At 34.9% G+C, this 19,775-nt stretch overlaps 1 protein-coding gene and 1 long non-coding RNA gene across 9 annotated transcripts in view; one reads left to right on the top strand and one right to left on the bottom strand.

Moving 5' to 3' along the window:
* RAP1GDS1 (Rap1 GTPase-GDP dissociation stimulator 1) overlaps positions 1-19,775 on the bottom strand; it is a 170,994-nt gene that overhangs the window by 118,346 nt on the left and 32,873 nt on the right. The window lies entirely within an intron of this gene.
* LOC115294950 overlaps positions 1-19,775 on the top strand; it is an 84,318-nt gene that overhangs the window by 47,994 nt on the left and 16,549 nt on the right. For both annotated transcript variants that reach the window (XR_003910233.1, XR_003910234.1), the window contains exon 2: positions 15,457-15,554. This is a non-coding gene — a long non-coding RNA (uncharacterized LOC115294950). The remainder of the gene's footprint in view (positions 1-15,456; positions 15,555-19,775) is intronic.

The raw sequence follows: 19,775 nt of genomic DNA on the forward strand, positions 1-19,775 counted from the left end.
AAAAAAAAGAAAAACTTGATGTTAATTTCACAAAGTAAAAACACTTCAGAACAGATGACTTAATGTTGAAATGATAAAGAATCAATAATTTTAGGCAAACTTTTGATAGAGGTTTTTAATTATTGGGAAATGAATGACTAGGTTACATGCTGTGACACAGAAATAGTTGACTATCATATATTTTAAGTTAATTCTTTATTTTAAAAAGTGTGTTTGGGAGACTAAATAATGAAGTTTCTATAAATGAAAGAAATACCAAGCCAAAGCACTTCAGGAAAAATAACATAAAAGACTGAGTTAAAACAATAATTGCCAGGGAGCCTGGGTGGCTCAGTCAGTTAAGCATCCAACTTTGGCTCAGGTCATGATCTCCTGGTTCGAGGATTCAAGCCACACATGGGCTCTGTGTTGACAGCTCAGAGCCTGTCACTTGCTTCAAATATTGTCTCCCTTTCTTTCTGCCCCTCCCCTGCTCATGCTCTGTCTCTCTCAAAAATAAACATTAAAAACAAAAAGAAGAAGTAATTGTTACAGAATAAGTCATGAGAGACTTTGAGAAACCATACATGATTTTATTTTGGTCAAGAGGCATCAAGAATAAGGGTAAAGAACAATTGGCAAAATGCTGATAATTCTATTCAAAATATGTCTAGCACTACAAGTGCACTGAATCATTTTGAAAAGAGGAGAATCAAGTAAACTTTCAGTTTTGAATATACTCTGGCTACAATAAAAAAACCCATCAACACTAAAGTCTGAAAAGAGAAACAGACTCAGACCACCATAACCTACCAAAATTGGGGGTAAATTATGTGTTGAAATTACCGCTGATAAAATAGCAACTAAATAGCTCTTAAAATACACATAAGATTGAAAAGTTATCAGTAAACCAACAGGCATTACACATCATTAAATGGAAGCTGTGAGGAAATGAACCATATTTCTTGAGAAACTTCTTTCCCTTCCCTAAGAATCCTAAAAGCTAATGAAGGAGCAGGATATCATCATTACAAATATGTAAGTTACATTGTTAGCATCTGTGAGGCTTCCTAACCACTCTAAAGTTACTAGACTCATGTACTGACTTACCTTTAAATACTTAGTAAATACCTACCATGTGCTAGGCCAACAGCTAAGACTACATATACAGTCTATACCTTGCCCTAAACGAGTTTATAGTTTACCAAGGGAGGCAGACAAGTATAAAAGCAGTTATAATATTTTGATAAAAATCCCACAGCAGACTTAAGGGGACCTAACCCAGTCTAGACTTCCATTTGCCTAATCTTCATAATATTTGATGATTATCCATTGTTTTAGAAACTCCTTTCCTACAGAGAACTATCATTTTCTCTACACTATCCCTTTCAAAGTCCATACTGAAATGGAAGGTATTACAGACCAAGCTAGACTAGGCAAAATATTTACCCAAGGTGGCTAGAATCAGGGTTAAAGAATACAGATTTCACAGTGGAAGTAACAGCACATATCATAAGGTCTGTTATCATCACCAGGATCCTCACCATCCATTTCCCTCTCCTTACCACATGCAATTTTTGTAGCCACTTAAGATTCCATGATAGCTCAGAGAATAAAGAAACTAGTTTGGCTTACATAATCATGGAGATGTCAGAACACTTTTCCAAGTACAATATTTCAAAATGGTCTTCTACCTCAGCCCTATCCTCAAAAACAGCCCCAACCAACTCTCCATTATCTACCACACTTACTTTCCCAATCCTATCACCATAAAAACCAATGTGCTTTGCAGACTGTGAGAAATGGTAATATGTAGCACCCTAAAATGAGTGCTGAAAAGTTTTTCAACTTGGTCCTGGATTTACCAGGATTTCATGGCACTGGAGTAATTGACTAGGTCTCTATTACTGAAGACAAATATCAAACTGTATAAATTCTATAAGCCAATGGGGAAAGGTCAAGGCAAAATGTTCTAACAGCAGGGCATCACAGGGTAGCCCTACCTAAATGATTAAGGGGAAAAAAAGTGTGACGGAGGTCTGTTAACAGTGCTTAATCCAAAACAAAAGGGAAAATATTAGTCAAAGAAGAATTCACTCTATTAAGCAGAGAGGTTGAGAAAAGATCATAAATGAGAAAATGGGTCATAATTTCCCAAGACACAACGTGGTAACAGGGAAAAGAATAATTGTGAGATGGTCAGTTAAAGAACTTTCCCATCCCTAAACTTCAGACCTCATCTGAACCTTTCATTATTGTGCCCTTTGGGTCCCTTAACTGTTGTATACAAACACCAGTCACTCTCAGAACTCTACTTCCCTACCTTCACTGCCGCTGGAATCCTTCTCTGGAGATTTCTGGTGAAGTGGTCTCAAGCAATCTCAACTCTCTTCTCTTCCCCTTCTTCTACCACAAGATTCAGAGCTTAGAGCTCGAGCTGGTATTTTCTGAACTCAAAAATATCTTTTCTAAACCATTTGTCCCTGGCTTCACTCAAAAACAATTTCTCTCTCTTCAACGTCTACCATCCAGTGATATTGTGCAATTCTCATCACGAGTATTCCGACCCTCAAGGACACTGGATCTTATCCTTAGGTTCTCTCTCCCCTCCAATTCCTGCCATCATTCTGAACCACACAAAGTGGTTAATAACTTGGCCTCATGTTCCCTGACTTTAATGAACGGCCTAATTCTCCACTGTTCTGTAACAATCCACCGCATGGTAATACCCAGGGCCCTGACCCCTTCATCATGGAGAGTTGTTCCACAGTTGAGAGCTTAAATTTGAAAATTAATTTCTAATTACAGTCTTCTATTTTATCATGCACTTTATTTCCTTAGTAGTAAGCAGATACTTTTTAATCTCACTGAAACCTCCATTCAACTCCTCCTTTTCCTAATCTATCGGCCCTTCCCATGACTGATTTCACCCCACCTACTCTGAATAAAATGATTAATTCTAGTATTATCTCGGTTCCCTAAAAACCTATCTAGCTATTTCACCTTGCATCCAATTCCTGACACTGGATGAATCTAGCCATATACTTCTTTCAGCTCTCCTATTTTACTTTAAAAATTTTTTTAAAAACATTTTTATTTATTATTGAGAGACAGAGCCTGAGCATGGGAAGGGCAGAGAGAGGGGGAGACACAGAATCTGAAGGAGGCTCCAGACTGTCAGCAGAGAGCCTGATGTGGGGCTCGAACCCACAAAGTGCAAGATCATGACCTGAGCTGAAGTCGGGCGCCCAACCGACTGAGCCACCCAGGTGCCCCTCTGCTCTCCAATTTTAAAATGTTATTAAATGATAGCTAGTACCACAAAAAATTCACATTTTAAAATCTTAACTGGACCCTCAACATTGTTCAGCAATTCTTTTATTTATCCCTAGTCATTTCCCTTTCACATTTCCTAAGCCAGTAATTCTGAACATCTACTATTCTCTACATACACCATATTCTCCATCATTGTCAACAAATAACCTTTCCTGATAATTCAGAGTGTAAATATTTTGTTCCTTCACACTTAAACTTACCTATGATGTAACCTATCCTTAACTCCTGCCTCTGAGAAAAAATGTTCTCCTCCTTTTTCTTTTTCTTGCCTATTGCCCAACCCTTCTTTCAACTTGCTACCACAATGTTCTTTTCAAAACACAAATCTGATGTTTGTTTGTTTGTGCTGGTTCCCTTAGGATGGTGCTACAGACTGAATTGTGTCCCCCTCCTCCACCCCACCATTCATATATTGAAACCTAACCCCAGTGTGGTGCTATTAGGAGGTGGGGCCTTTTGGGACATGATTTTATCATAAGGGGCGTTCTAATGAATGAAATTTGTGACCTTATAAAAAAGACCCCAGAGAGATGTGTGGCTGCTTCTACCATGTGAGGTTCCAGCAAAAAGATACCTGTCTTAATCAAGAAGCAGGTCTCACCAGACACTGAATCCGCCAGTGTCTTACTTTGTGCTTCCCAACCTCTAGAACTGTGAGAAATGCAACCTGGTCGGGGCTATTGTTATAGCAGCCCAAGCACACAGAGACACATGCCATAGAAGTCCTTTCATAATTTGAGCCCTTACTCCCTTTTCCATTTATCATCTCTTGTCGCTTCCCTGGAGGTACTTTTTTTTTTTTTTTTTTTTTTTGCTAGCCATACCAAACTTCAGTTTCTAATTGAACCATATTTCTTCTTACCATTACTATGCCTTGGTATATATTGTTTCCTCTGCTTGAGATGTTCCTCTCATAATTCTTAACCTCTCACCATTACATGGGTAAGTACACTGTATTTTCAAAACCCAGCATTATGATCCTGCTTATCAAACTCACACCTCTCCCCCAATACTCACACAAAATGTAGTAATTGTTCCCAACTTCTTAGCACCTATTTGATAGTTGAAGACTTGGGAGTAGATCTCAAATCATTTAAAAAAAAATTAATTTTTACCAAGTCCCTACTATGTTGGAAATAGAAGATAAACAGGAAATGGCATATCATCAAATAAAGCTGTCTAGTAAGAGAAAGAGAGGGGCTAATAAATGATCATAATTCAAGGTGACTAGTACCACAATAAGGTTATGTAAAACAGATATAGTGGGAAGCAATCACCGTTCCATAAAGATCAGGGAAATTTTCAATAAGAAGGTAACATTTGAGCTGAGGTTTGAAGGATAATAAAGAATATTGTAAGCAGAAAATGAGAGAAATATATTCCACAAAAAAGGGATACGTATAAGCACTACCAGCTGAGGCTAAGGATCCTAAATTTGAAACAGCAACATTCCGTACTGTTGGGTGATTTTTTTTAATTTAATTTAATTCAATTTAATTTAATTTAATTTATTTTATTTATTTTATTTTGCCAACAGCAGGAGGGTACTAAAACTGGGAAGTGGAAAAGGTTGATAGTATTTTCCAAGGTTTGAAGAGGAGGGAGGTAGAACTAGTATACATCTATAAAATACTCACTTATCCATCAAACCCAGGTGAAATGTCAGTCTGCAAGTGACAATGACTCTTAAAAATATGACTTGAATCCAGCTCTGTTTCCCCAGTACTTTGTAATCAGCTCTATTACATAATGTATGATACTGTATGAAAATTTATCTATTACTTCTCTATCTAAACTCTCCAGGGCAAGGTACCAACTAATGTGTGATGGTACCCAATTAATGCTAGTTGAATAGAACTGCCCTGCCCTTAAAGAGTTTGTAACTGAATAAATGAAAAAGGCATACACAATTAGTATACACTATGTTCAAACAGAGGTATGCATAATCTGTTATAGAATACTAAAGATGGAGCAATCGAGTTACATTTATTGATATTGTCACAGTCGTAATTACTTCTAACAGAAAAGGACTGACCTTATAAGGAGATTGTCTTATATTTTAAGAACTCTCCCATCAAGAATGGAAGTTTTCTTGTAGAATTACCTTATCACTAGCTCATGCAGAGACTAAACTTTTCACTTTGCATTAAGATAATCAGGCCTTAGATTACATGTTTTCAAAAGCAAACACATGCAAAAATGTTCTGTAAACCTTCAGAAATCATTGCAGAAAATTACCTTGCCTTTATATTATCCCTCCCACATACACACATCAGAAAGAAAATATGATCAATCCATAACTAAGTTATTATGAGCCAAATGAAAACATTCTGTTTGCTCCTTTAGTACAATAGAAAAGATGTGTAATACTTAACTATGGGAAGAGAAAATTACATTCATCTAAAATGAACTCACCTCACAGAACATTGTGTGCTAAAACCTAGACTTTGAATTTATGTCTTTTTTAAAAAACCCATTATTCTGCCTTTTGGAGCCTCATTTTTGGGTTTATCCCAAAGAATATTAAAAAATAGGTCATGGAAAACCTCACTAAAATCAGTTATAGGTTCCTGTGTGGAAAGTTCTAATACTGACATCATTCTTCACTAGCAGTTTTTCCAAAACAGAAGTATTATGCCACACATTCCATTTTGATACTTCAGTAGAATAGATATTCCACTTGTGATGGTTACTTTTTTTTTTTTTTAATGTATTTATCTTGAGAGAGAACACATGGGCAAGAGTTGGGGAGGGGTAGAGAAGGAAGGAAAGAGAGAATCCCAAGCAGGCTCTACACTGAGTGTGGAGCCCAATGCAGGGGCTCAATCCCAGGAACCATGAGACCAGGATCTGAGCTAAAACCAAAAATCTGATGCTCAACTGACAGCCATCCAGGTACCCCTGTGATGGTTACTTTCATGTGTCAACTAGGCTAGGCCATAGTGTCCAAATATTTGTTTGAACATCATTGATGTTTCTGTGAGGGTGTTTTTGGATGAGATTAACATTTAAATGCATAGAGTCTAGGTAAAGCTAATTGCCCTCTATAATGTGGCTAGACCTTATCCAATCAGATGGAGGCCTGAATAAAACAAAAGACTGACCTCTCTAACCCCTTCTCCCCATTCCTCAACCTACTCCCCCGCCCACCCTGAACAAGAGGAAATTTTGCCAGTAGACAACCTTCAGATTTGAACAGCAGCATTAGCTCCTCCCTGGGTTTCCATTCTGCCAGCCCACCCTGCAGATTTTGGATTTGCCAGGCTCCGTAATCAAGTAAGCTAATTTCTTAATATAAATATCTCTCTCACCTACACACACACACACAGGCACACATATGTATAGACACACACACATATATCCTATTGTTTCTACTTCTCCTGAGAACTCTAATATACCCCTGCCCTTAGAAAAGAGGATCATCTTATCCTCCTAAACATTTCCAAGTAAGAACACACACATGCCATGCAGATAGTAGGAAAAAATATTTTCTACCTTGGTTCTTCATCTTATATTAATACACTATTGTCTCTTTGTCATCATTTGAGGACCAATTGAGGGAATACAAAATATGATAGTTACCCCCAAATATAGAAGGTCTGTAAGGGAGGAAGCATATTGTTTGCTTATCTAGGAGCTACAAATAGGACCAAAGAGTGGCAATTGCAAGGATAAACGATCAATATTAAAAAGTATTTTCTAGTCTTAGGCTATCATAAAAGAAAAAGAAAAAAAGAAACAGAAAGAGATTTCCTTAAAAAGAATGGAGCTCTTCATAAAAGCTAAATAACTATTTAAGATAAATCCATGCCATTGCAATTTGCTAAGGTAAAATCATGAATAAACACCTTCCTTGGCCCTGAAAATAGTTGGCCAAACAGGTCTACAAGTGTAACAGAAGACACTACAAGAATAGTTCCCAACCTTAAATATAATCATCTAGGTCCTCACTGCTTTCTATTATTATTTACTACTCTCTTCCATCCTCTACTATTGTCCCCTTTCTTCTCTGACTTCTCTCTACCTCCCCATTCTAATTTCATCATTCCCTGTTTAACTGTTTTTAATAATACAGAAATGAGAGAAAATATCTAAGAAAAAAGCAAATACTTTACATAAAAGATCTCTCTGTGCCACACACAACTGTATCTTTATAACTATATAGATTATTTTTACTACAATTTTCCTTCTGTCCCTTCTTTAGGTATGTAAGTAAATTCTGTTGTCTTAGAGATGGATGATAGGCCGAATCTTACTTTCCGATATGACAAACAGTTGCTTTTATTTTTCTCTTCATTTTCTTAATAATACAATGACAAAGATATACTCACTTTAAAAAAAAGTTATAGTCTTTTACAAAATTCCACAAATATTTCTTCAAAGGTCTAGCACAAAATTCATAATTAAATTACTCTAAACAGTATGACAGTGTTTTATTTATAGAGTAAACCACATAACAGACTGTGTTAACACTAATACAGCCTTTGATTCATCCTAGACATTCTTTTCAACCCCACTAAAAAGATATTGTCTACATTAGAACCTTGTTACTTAAAGTTTGATCCACAGATTAGCACATCAGCATCCTTTGGGAATTTATTAAACATGCAAATTATCATTTTACATGTTATCAACAAAAATTGAGTTATTTTACTTTTTTTTTTTTAATTTTTGAGAGAAAGACACACAGAGTGTGAGCAGGGGAGGGGTAGAGAGAGAGGGAGACACAGAATCTGAAGCAGACTCCAGGCTCTGAGCTGTCAGCACAGAGCCCAGTGTGGGGCTTGAACTCACGAAGTGCAAAATCATGACCTGAGCTGAAGTCGGACGCTTAACTGACTGAGCCATGTAGGCACCCAAACTTTTTTTTTTAGGACTATCTCTGAAGTTATAAAACATCTCAATTTCAATTAGTCCCTTTTCAGATGCTCAATAGCCACATGAGTATCATAGCTACTATATGGGCAGCCCAGGTCTAGGATAGGTTGAGACAGAAGCTAGGTCCTTAATAACTGCATTTTCTGAGTTCTATTTTAACATTTGTATTAAGGCAGACCTAGCTTGAACTCATATGAATACCTTCACCTACCAGCAGCTTTGTAGTTTGAGAAACAAAGAAACCAAAGCTGAATATTTAAAAGTATCTAAATCTAAATATAAATATAAAAAAAGACAGTTTTGTTCTCAAAATAAGGTATTTATATCAAAGGTGTACTTTTTCTCAGTGTTCTAATGTTTAAAACATTTTATCTTCATATTTGCATCAAACGTTTCTTTATGAACAAAATGTATGTTTTCCCTACTTAAAATGCCTAAAAATTAATAGCTACATTTGTTTAATCTGTACATGATGATTAAGTGCATTTAATGTTGGTAATTTAATGAAAGGTATTCCTTACTCAATGGATGCAAACATTTTTGAAAGAATAAGCAGAATTATATATGAAATGCAAAGTTTTCATGTAAAAATATCATGTATAATACTGTTAAAAAAAATCCCACACTTTAATCAGGTGGTAAATCAGAAAGATTTCAAAAAGTAAAACAACAACAACAAAACATGGTTAATGAGGTTAATGAACCAAAAGGATCAGCATGCATACTATTAGAGTCAAACATGCACAACACATTATAAATTAGTTCATTCTGTTTCATATAAAGTAACTACTTCTAGTGTCTTCTAAAACAAACAAAAACCAATTCAATCAACAAATGACAAACTAATATTTTTTTAAAAGTTGAAGTAAGTACCAGAGTCAGATCATTTACTATTGCCTTCAGTTCATTTGATGATTATTCCCTTTTGATTTGACAGAACTATCTTTACTTTCTCTAAGGTCAGTATACATGTACTCCCACCAGACAATGAACATACCTCTATCACAGCACTTATGAAAAATTATAATTTTACCTTTACTTATCAGTCTCTATCACAGAATAATGAGCTTGTGAGTGCAGGGTCTAAATTTCTGCTATTATTAGGAGACATCACAATGTTTGCAACTTACTAAATAAAACTCAGTGCTGAATACATAAATGAATGAGACCTGAAGATGAGATGATGTGCAGTCAAAGTATGATAAAATTGCACATAATGTTCCAAATCTAACTTTAAACTAAATAGTTAGTGTTTAACCAAAGCAGTATGACATACCATGGCAGAATGAACCTAACTATATTTGAATACTTTACAAATATTCTAGTGGGTCCATCTACATTCAGTATGTGGACTTCTTTTTTTAACCTAGACATGAATAACTGATATGCAGATCATAAATGTCACACAATATTCTCTACTGTTGCTCAAATAGCTCTGTATAACTACAGAGAAAAAAGATTATTTTTGTTTTACCTAAATGTGCTAGCTTCCTTAAATCTCAAAGTGTTATACGATGCTCTGTTTAAGTGGTAGTAAAACAGCCCAAATTCCCAAGTGAACTGTCTATCAACAGTAGGTACTGAATACTATTAGCTTCTATTAAAAAATTCAGAGAATAAAGATTTGTTGTATATAGCCCATTACATGAATATTACACCAGAAAATTATACCTAAACTCTACCTTACTAAAAACACAAAATATTCATATTTCCTTAGTTGTTAGTGATTTTAAAAATATGGTATGTAATACTTCGGCCTTCATCAAGATCTTACTGTACAACAAACAGAAAAAATGTAGTATCTTATATTCGGATAAGAAGATAAATTATTGGGAGCGCCTGGGTGGCTCAGTCGGTTAAGCTTCCGGCTTCGGCTCAGGTCATGATCTCACAGTTCGTGGGTTCAAGCCCTACATCGGGCTCTGTGCTGACAGCTAGCTCAGGGCCTGGAGCCTGCTTCAGATTCTGCGCCTCCCTCTCTCTCTCACCCTCATTTGCTGTCTCTCTCTGTCTCTCAAAAAAAAAAAAAAAAGATAAATTATTGATTTACCATGCATTTCTTCTAGAATCACTCCATTTTAATGTTCTAAAAAGTATTTTTTAATTTAGGATCTTTTCCATTTCCTGGCTCTTCTTCCCTTACTTTGACTATTTCAAGCAAGAGTTATTAGATTTTTACTCTAATTTGCCTTTAATGATATGACTATTTTTCCAATTTAACAATTCTGCTCTTGGTCATTAATATTCAAATATATTCCTAACTCAAAGATGAAAACTGCAGTAAATAATAAATGAGTCACAATGAAAAATGAAACTACTTTGCTTTTATTTATTAACTTGGTATAAAACATTTTACTATAGTGTGATATCTCCTTCAGTTTAACATAATGGATAAACTATAATTTTATGTAAAAATTTATATAAAATCAAACTTCAAAAAGGAGAAGTACTTTAGTTATCTACTTTTCTGGCTAGTGTTTTGTTTTGTTTTTTCTCTGAAGGCCAAATGTTAGAAACTTTTAAAACAGTCTCTAGTGGAGTGCCTGGATGGCTCAGTCAATTAAGCCAACTTCAGCTCTAATCATAATCTCACAGTTCGTGAGATCGAGCCCTGCATTGGACTCTGTGCTGACAGTTTGGAGTCTGGAGTCTGCTTCAGATTCTGTGTCTCCCCCTCTCTCTGCTCCCCCTTTCCAGTGCTCTCTCTCTTAAAAATAAAAATAACATTAAAAAATAGTCTGTAAGGCTAAGTATTTAAAACATCTTTTAATTTATAAAATGATTTATATGCTTACTTCATTATCTCATTAAATCTTAAACTACCAAATTCACATGCCATTAAAAACTCACTAAGAGAAATCTATATAAAAGTGTATTAAAGAAAAATCAGAAGCAATCAAGTTCACACTTCCCGTGTTGATTAATATAAACATAAACTAGTAAAAAATGAATATCTAAATTTATAGCTATAACATAATTCAAAAGCTTATATGATAATTCTATAATTATAAACAATTTTCTTGTACTAAAAGTAAGGCTTCACCTGATACTATCACATCAATAAAGACTAAAAAACATATGATCATTTTAATAGATGTACAAAAAAGCACTTGACAAAGTACAACACCTATTTGTGATAAAAACACTCAACAGGGTAGGTATAGAGGGAATACAACATAATAAAGTCTGTGCATGAAAAACCCACAGGGAACATCATACTGGGGAAAAACTGAGGGCTTTCCCCCTAAGGTCAGGAACAAGACCAGGATTCCACTCTCACCACTTCTATTCAACCCAGCACTGGAAGTCCTAGCCACAGCAATCAGACAACATAAAGAAATAAAAGGTATCCGAATTGGTAAAGAAGAAGTAAAACGTTCACTATGTGTAGATGACATGATACTATGTATAGAAAACCCTAAAGACACCACCAAAAAACTACTAGGACAAATAAATGAATTCAGTAAAGTTTCAGGATACAAAAATCAATGTACAGATGATATCTGTTGCATTCCTATACACTAATAATAAATCAGGAGAAAATGAAATTTAGAAAATAATCCCATTTATAGATGCCTGGGTGGCTCAGCTGGTTAAGTGTCCGACTCTTGATTTCAGGTGAGGTCATGATCTCACAGTTTGTGAGTTCGAGCCCCCTGTTAGTCTCTGCACTGACATTGCTGAGCCTGCTTGAGATTGTTTCTCTCTCCCTCTCCTTCTCTCTTTGCCCATTCTCTACTCATTCTCCTCTCAAAAAATAAAATAAAAATAAAAATAATCCCACTTACAATTACACCAAAAACAGTAAAATATCTAGGAATAAACTTAACCAAAAAAGGTGAAAGACCTTTACTATGAAAACTGTAAAACACTGATGAAACACATTCAAGACAATGCATAGAAATGAGAAAACATTCCATTCTCGTGGACTAGAAGTACAAATATTGTTAAAGTATCTATACTACCCAAAGCAATATGCACATCTAATGCAATCCCTATCGAAACTCCAACAGGCTTTTTCATGGAAAAGGAACAAACAATCTTTAAATGTGTATGGAACCACAAAACACCTTGATTAGCCAAAGCAATCTTAAGAAAACAAAAACAAAACTGGAGGTAGGACAATTCCATGCTTCAAGTTATATTACAAAGCTGCAGTAATTGGGCTGCCTAGGTGGCTCAGTCAGTTTAAGCCTAGGACTTTAGCTCGGGTCATGATCTCATGATTCATGAGTTCAAGCCCTGCACTGAGCTCCATGCTGACCGCTCAAAGCCTGGACACTGATTCGGATTCCGTGTCTCCCTCTCTCTCTGCCTCTCCCTCGCTTATGTGCTCACTAGTGTACTCTCTTTCTCTCTCTCTCAAAAACCAACATTAAAAAAATTTGTAAGCTGTAGTAATCACAAAATATACACAGATCAATAGAACAGAATAAAAAACCCAGAAATAAACCCACGATCATATGGCCAATTAATTTTTGAGAGAAGGAAAGAATATCCAATGGGAAAAAGAGGTCTTTTCAACACATGGTGCTGGGACAACTGGACAGCTACGTGCAAAAGAATGAAACTGGACCATTTTCTTCCACCATACACAAAAAACCTCAAGAGACCTAAATGTGAGACCTCAAACCATAAAAATCTTAGAAGAGAGCACAGGCAGTAATTCTTCTAACACTGGCTGTAGAAACATTTTTCTAGATATGCTTCCTGTGGCAAGGTATGTAAAAGCAAAACTAAACTATTGGAACTACATTAAATAAAAAGCTTCTGCACAATAAAAGAAACATTCAACAAACTAAAAGACAACATATAGAATAGGAGAAGATACTAGCAAATGATATATCTGATAAAGGGTGAGTATCCAAAATATATAAAGAACTTATACAATTTAATACCCTCAAAACAAATATTAACTCAATTAAAAATGGGCAGAACACATTAACAGACAATTCTCCAAAAAAAGACATACAGATGGTCAACAGACATTTCAGCAAGGAAATGCAAATCAAAAGTACAATGAAATACCACCTCATTTGTCTGAATGGCTAAAGTCAAAAACACAAGAAACAGCAAGTGATAGCAAAGATGTGGAGAAAAAGGAACTTTTTTGGTGTGAAAGCACACTAGTGCAGGCACTGTGGAAAAATAATATGGAGATTCCTCAAAAAGTTAAAAATAGAATCTCTCTATAATCCAATAATTGCAATACCCAAAAAATACAGAAACACTAATTCAAAGGGATACATGTACCCCAATGTCTATAGCAGCATTATTTATAATAGTCAAATTATGGAAGCAGCCCAAGTGTCCATCCAAAGATGAATGGATAAAGCTGTGATATATCTAGGTAGATATAATTATATATACATATGCCATCAAAAGAATGAAATCTTACATTTCAGAGACATGGATGGAGCTAGAGAGTATTATGCTAAGCAAAATAACTCAAAGACAAATACCATATGATTTCATTCATTTGTGAAATTTAAGAAACAAAACAAGTAAAGGAAAAAGAGAGAGAGAGAGAGAGACTGAGACTAAGAAGCAGACTATAGAGAACAAACTATATAGAGAACAAACTGATGGTTACCGAAGGGGAGGTGGTTGGGGAAATGGGTGAAATAGGTGAAGGGATTAAGAGTACACTTATCATGATGAACACTGAGTAATATATGGAATTGCTAAATCACTATATTGTACACCTGAAACTAATATCACACTGTATGTTAACTATCCTAAAATTAAGAACTTTAAACTTAATAAAAAAGTTGTCAGATACCCCTATAAAAAGATAAAAAAGTAATGCTTTACTGACTGTAGTTCTGAAAACTTTGGTGACTATATAAAACTAAATTGAAAAATTTCCTAGAATGTTTTTCAGACCATTTAATAATTCACGGTTAATTTTAGTTATTCTTCAGGTACTAATTCTTACTAGGTAAGTATTTGTCCCTGATTAGGTAAGTATTTGTCCCTGAATTAGGTAAGTATTTGTCCCTGAATATGCAAAGGAAAATATAAATCATACTAAACCTCACTAGTATACTTAACAGCCTTGACTCTGAAATTGTAAAGCTATGTTGTCCTTCCCATTCTTAAGAAAACAACTCTAGTAATAATTCTCCCAACAAATAATTTTATTATAAGCTTTCTAATATTAAAAATAATAGATATTATTTTTAGTATTAATGATTAGGCTAAAGGTTTATGTTTTAAAGGTAACCACTCTTGATTTTAAAAAATCATTGTTTAATACTACTTTCTTAATATGGAAAAAATTTTTAATTTAATCAAGGGGTGTGATACTGAATGATGAAGCATTAAAAGGGCTGCTATTAACAGCAGAAATTAAAGTAAGATACTATTCATATAATTGTTACTTACTGTTTTGCTGGTATTTCAAGCTAACACAGCAAATCAGTTATAATTACAAGGGAAAGAGGAAGCAAAAATGTGCAGAAGTTCTGGTTGCAAAACCCAAAAGAGCCAGTTGAAATTTTAACTACTAGGCAGGTTCAGAAGGTAGCGAATACAAATAAAAATGTAAAAGTCAATATAGATTTAAAACTGATCTCCAACAATAACCACTTAGAAGTTATAATGGGAAAAAATCCATCTGGAACAACTAAAAAATGTAAAATATGTAGGAATATTTAAAATGAGGTATATATGGAAAGCATATGTACCAAACTACATCTCAGTGAGACACAAAAAGACTTAAATAAAAAAAAAGATATAATCTGTGTTCTTAGATTGTCACAGGAATATGACAATGCAAATTTCCAAATCTTCTATGATATACCAAATCCATGAAAATAAAACTTTCTGGCAGATTTACAAATAGAAACTTCCTCCATAAAGCTAATATATTTAAAATAGCATGGCTACAACACAGTAATAGACAAACAGATTAATGTAATAGAATAAAACCCCAAAATCAGCCCAATTACATTAAATTAAGTAGTTATTATATGATAAAAGAAGCATCATCAACCAATAGGGAGTAGATTAAACAACACAGTGTTGGTGAGAATTGATTGCCTAGAAAAAACTAAAATTGGATACTCACCTTATACTATATATCAAAATAAGTTACTAACATAAGTATATCAATTAATTATAATAAGAATATGTATATTTTATAAGGAAGCTTCCATTAGGAAAATAATGATTAAATTTTTATTATTTCACAAACTGTCTCATTTGTAGAACTGGAAAAGTATATAATGGTGAAACTTTAATCTTCTTTGTTTCAAATAGGTGCTCAGGAAATCTGAATAACCAGAGGTGAAAGTGAAAGCATTTAAACCATGTAAGGAAGCTTTCTAGAGGAAACACAATCGTCACGGACTACGGAGGTAAAATATATGATACTGCCTGTACCTTTAATATCAGATTCAAATATCTGTAATCACAGTGGAGACACTGAATACGAACTAATCAATCTATTTGTGCTATTTTCCTTTAAATATCAACTATATTTTTCTGTTCAGAATCTGTATAATTCAGATACTAGTATTAATAATTCATTTCTAATTCACTGTATCAATCAGAAGTCCAATGTATACACCTCGTCTTCTTTAACACATTCAGAACATCCTGAGATACTGCTTAATTGATTAGAGAATCCAGTCACAAAAAACGAGCAAAGATGGGAAAAAGAGAGAGAGGCAAACCAAAAAACAGACTTAAGTCTAGAGAACAAAGGGAGGGTTACCAGAAGGGGAGGGTGGGGGATGGGTTAAACAGGAGATGGGGATTAAGGAGGGCACTTTTGATGAGCACCAATTGTTGTATGAAGTGTTGAATCAGTATATTGTACAACTGAAACTAATATTACACTATGTTAACTAACTGAAATTTAAATTAAAAAAAAAAGGAAGCCAAGGGCACCGGGATGGCTGTTGGTTAGGTGTCCAACTCAGCTCAGGTCATGATCTCGTGGTCTGTGTGTTTGAGCCCCACTGGCTCTGTGCTGACAGCTCAGAGCCTGGAGCCTGCTTCAGATTCTGTGTCTCCTGTCTGTCTGCCCCTCCCCCAGCTTGTGCTCCATCTCTCTCTCTCCCTCTCAAAAATTTAAATAAATACATACATAAATTAATTAATTAATAAAGGAAGCCAGTTACATCAATCAAGTATATAACCACAGAAAACCCACACTACCTGTCCAGACAGAGTTGCAAACAACGCTGTCCTATTGAAAACGAATGTCAAGAAAACAGAAGCACAAACCCCATCACTTCTCCCTCAAGAGTAACTTAAAAGTGTAGTCCTTAGTGATAGTAAGTCAGCACTGGCAGTATGAATATTGAGGACAGATCTTTTTAAGTATATATTTGGCATATAGCATCATTTCAATCACATTTCTCTTACATATTTTACTCTCTGTTAGGAAAAGGAGAAGTTTTTCAAATTTAGAAAACTTTAAGAAGCAAAATGGTAACATTTATAGCTAATGTCAGAAAGCCAGATCTTCTGCCAATGTTTTAATCACAAAGTACAAGTACCAATCAAAGTTTATCTCCTTCTTCTATGGTTCTTTCTCATTCCTCCAATCTGATTCAAGCCTTTCTGCAAACTCCTGGATACAAATATACTTGGATATACACTGTCCTCTTCTTTCTGCTTTTGACTAAGTGCATGGAACATAATTTGGAACCAATATGCTGCCTCTTCCTTAGAATGTAACCCTTGAACAAACAACTTAAATTCATTATTTTAAATGTCTTCTTATAAATGTCCTTTCCTACAATGAATAACCCAATTATATTTTATTGATGACGTTGCATTTTCCATCATATCATACTGGGTGGCCCAACTCTTAAACCTACTTCAATCAGCCACCAGCCACCATTCAGGAAATGATGGTATATAAAGCTGCAATAGAAATCAAGTATTTGTAAATATCTTATAAAATTTTAAAAATCAGATTCAAGTAGATGAAACTATAGTACATTATGCTAAATGAAATTAAGTCAGAGAAGGACAAATATAATAGGATTTCACTCATACATAGAATTTAAGAAACAAAACAGATGAACACAGGGGAAGGGAAGGAAAAATAAGATAAAAACAGAGATGGAGGCAAACCATAAGAAACTCTTAAATACACAGAACAAACTGAGGGTTGCTGCTGGAGGGAATGTGGGGGTTGGGGGAATGGGCTACAAGGATGAATGTCATTGAGGAGGACATTTGGGATGAGCACTGGGTTAAGTGATGAATCACTGGGATCCATTCCTGAAACCAACACTACACTGTATGTTAACTAACTTGAATTTAAATAAGTTTTTTAAAAATGAGATTCAGAGTGCCTGAGTGGCTCAGTCAGTTAAGCGTCTGGCTTCAGCTCAGGTCATGATCTCACAGTTCGTGGGTTCAAGCCCCGTGTCAGGCTCTGTGCTGACAGCTAGCTCAGAGCCTATAGCCTGTTTCGGATTCTGTGTCTCCCTCTCTCTCTCTCTGACCCTCCCGGGCTTGTGCTGTCTCTTTCTGTCTCTCAAAAATAAATAAAAAACAGAAAAAACCAATTTTAAATGAGATTCAATATATAATCAATATTTCAAAAATTGTTAATAAGGCATTTGATTTTTTTATTGGTTTTTTTTTTGTACTAAGCCTTTGAAATCTACAGTGTGCCTAAATTCAGACTACCCTCATTTCAAATGTTCATTAGTCATGTCAGCGAAGGAATACTGGATAGCATCAGTTTAGACAATATCTGTGGAAGCCTAAAGAGTATAGTGTTTTCTGGGCTTTTCCACATTTAATGGTGTTTTTTTTTTAATAGCTTGATACTGAGCAGCTTAGCTCAATATAAAATTCTTATTCGTTGACTTAAAAAAAATGCTGCTCCATCACTGAATTGCTTTGTATATTGCAATATATTACTGAGAAGTCTGATTCCAATCTGATTTTCTTTCCTTTTTAAATAACTTGATCGTTTTGAATGGAGGCCCTATGGATTTTTCCTTTGTACATATTTTTACTTCAAAAGTTTAAGTGTCTGGGGTGCCTGGCTGGCTAGGTCAGTAGAACGTGCAGCTCTTAATATCTGGGTTTTAAGTTCGAGCCCCAAACTGGGTATAGAGATTACTTTTTTAAAAAAAATCTTTAAATAAATGAAGTAAAAGTTTTATTAGACTAAGTCTCTGAGTTGACCATTATAGGTCAATTTTTGCAGGTACATGGCTGGCTTTTCACATCATGTAGATTGTGGTCCTTATTTCAGAAAAGTTCACAGTTTTCCGCATTTAGGGCTTCAATTGTGTGTCTGTTGGATCTTTTTGCCTATCTTATATATCTATCATTTTCTCTCTGATCCTCTGTTTTGTTTTCATTCTTTTGCTTGTTCTCTTCCGTGCCCCTTAATATATTTTAGGTTACCTCTCTTCTTTCCTGGCATCTTATAATCTAGTTTTAATTAATAAAATGATTCTTGGCTTAGGAAGAAAACTTTTAATAGCTAAAATGTTGGTTCTTACTTTCTGCTTTATTTATTACAGCAATTTGTATGTTTATTACAATTGTTTATTACCTGCAATTTTAAATTCTGTGTACACAAGCCATAAAAATATATGCAACAGGGCAAAGATCTGGGATGAATATCTAGGTTTTTAGTTCAAAAGCACCCTCTTCTGAACTTAAACCAAAGGGAATTATTAGTGTCTTCTAATTTTATGGTTTTCTTATTTCTATAGAACACTTGATTTCTTTATTTTGCTTCCTTCTTTCCCTCCACCACTGAGTCTGCAAGGCAGAATAAATAAGCTCATCCCCAAAAGTGGCACTCACCTTATCTGTTGCCTAGAGTTCTGTTTTTAAGTCTCTTCCTTTTGATATCTCAATAGCAAATACTCTAATCAAATCTAAGACCAGATTTTAGTATTTTCCAAGATTAAAACTTTTTCTTTCTAAAGGTAATTTTAACTATGTATTATCACCCTTGGGATCCTGGTTCAACCAATTTTTCTTTCATCTTTTCCATGCAGTTTCTGCAGTCTCAATGAATTCTATCATGGCTCTGAAGCTGAATAGGCAAGATTTTGATATTTATTTCTTTCCTTAATAAATTGAAGGTTTTGTCTATCTTCTCATTATGCTTAAGGCATAAGTTATGTTACTTGGTTTCACTTGATCATTGTTGAAGTACTTCCTGGAGTGCCAGGCCCTGGACAGTGTACGACCCCTTTCTAATACAGTAGTGCTCTCAGCTGCAGGACACACAACAAGCTTCTAAAGCACACAAAGACAGAAACTTAGCCAAAATGATAAGATGGAAGAATTTTTCCCAAAAAAAAGGTCAAAAAGAAATCACAGCCAAAGAATTGCTCAAAACAGATATAAACAATATATCTGAACAAGAATTCAGAACAACAACCATAAGACTAATAGCTGGGCTTTAGAAAAGCATAGAAGACACCAGAGAAACCCTCGCTACAGAGATCTAAGACCTAAGAACTAGTCAGGATGAATTTAAAAATGCTAGACCTGAGATGTAAAATAAACTAGATTCAGTGACAGTGAGAATGGAGGAAGCGGAGGAGAGAATAGGTGAAATAGAAGACAAAATTATGGGA

Source organism: Suricata suricatta, chromosome 1 (assembly GCF_006229205.1).
Source record: "Suricata suricatta isolate VVHF042 chromosome 1, meerkat_22Aug2017_6uvM2_HiC, whole genome shotgun sequence".
Classification (NCBI taxonomy): Eukaryota; Metazoa; Chordata; class Mammalia; order Carnivora; family Herpestidae; genus Suricata; species Suricata suricatta.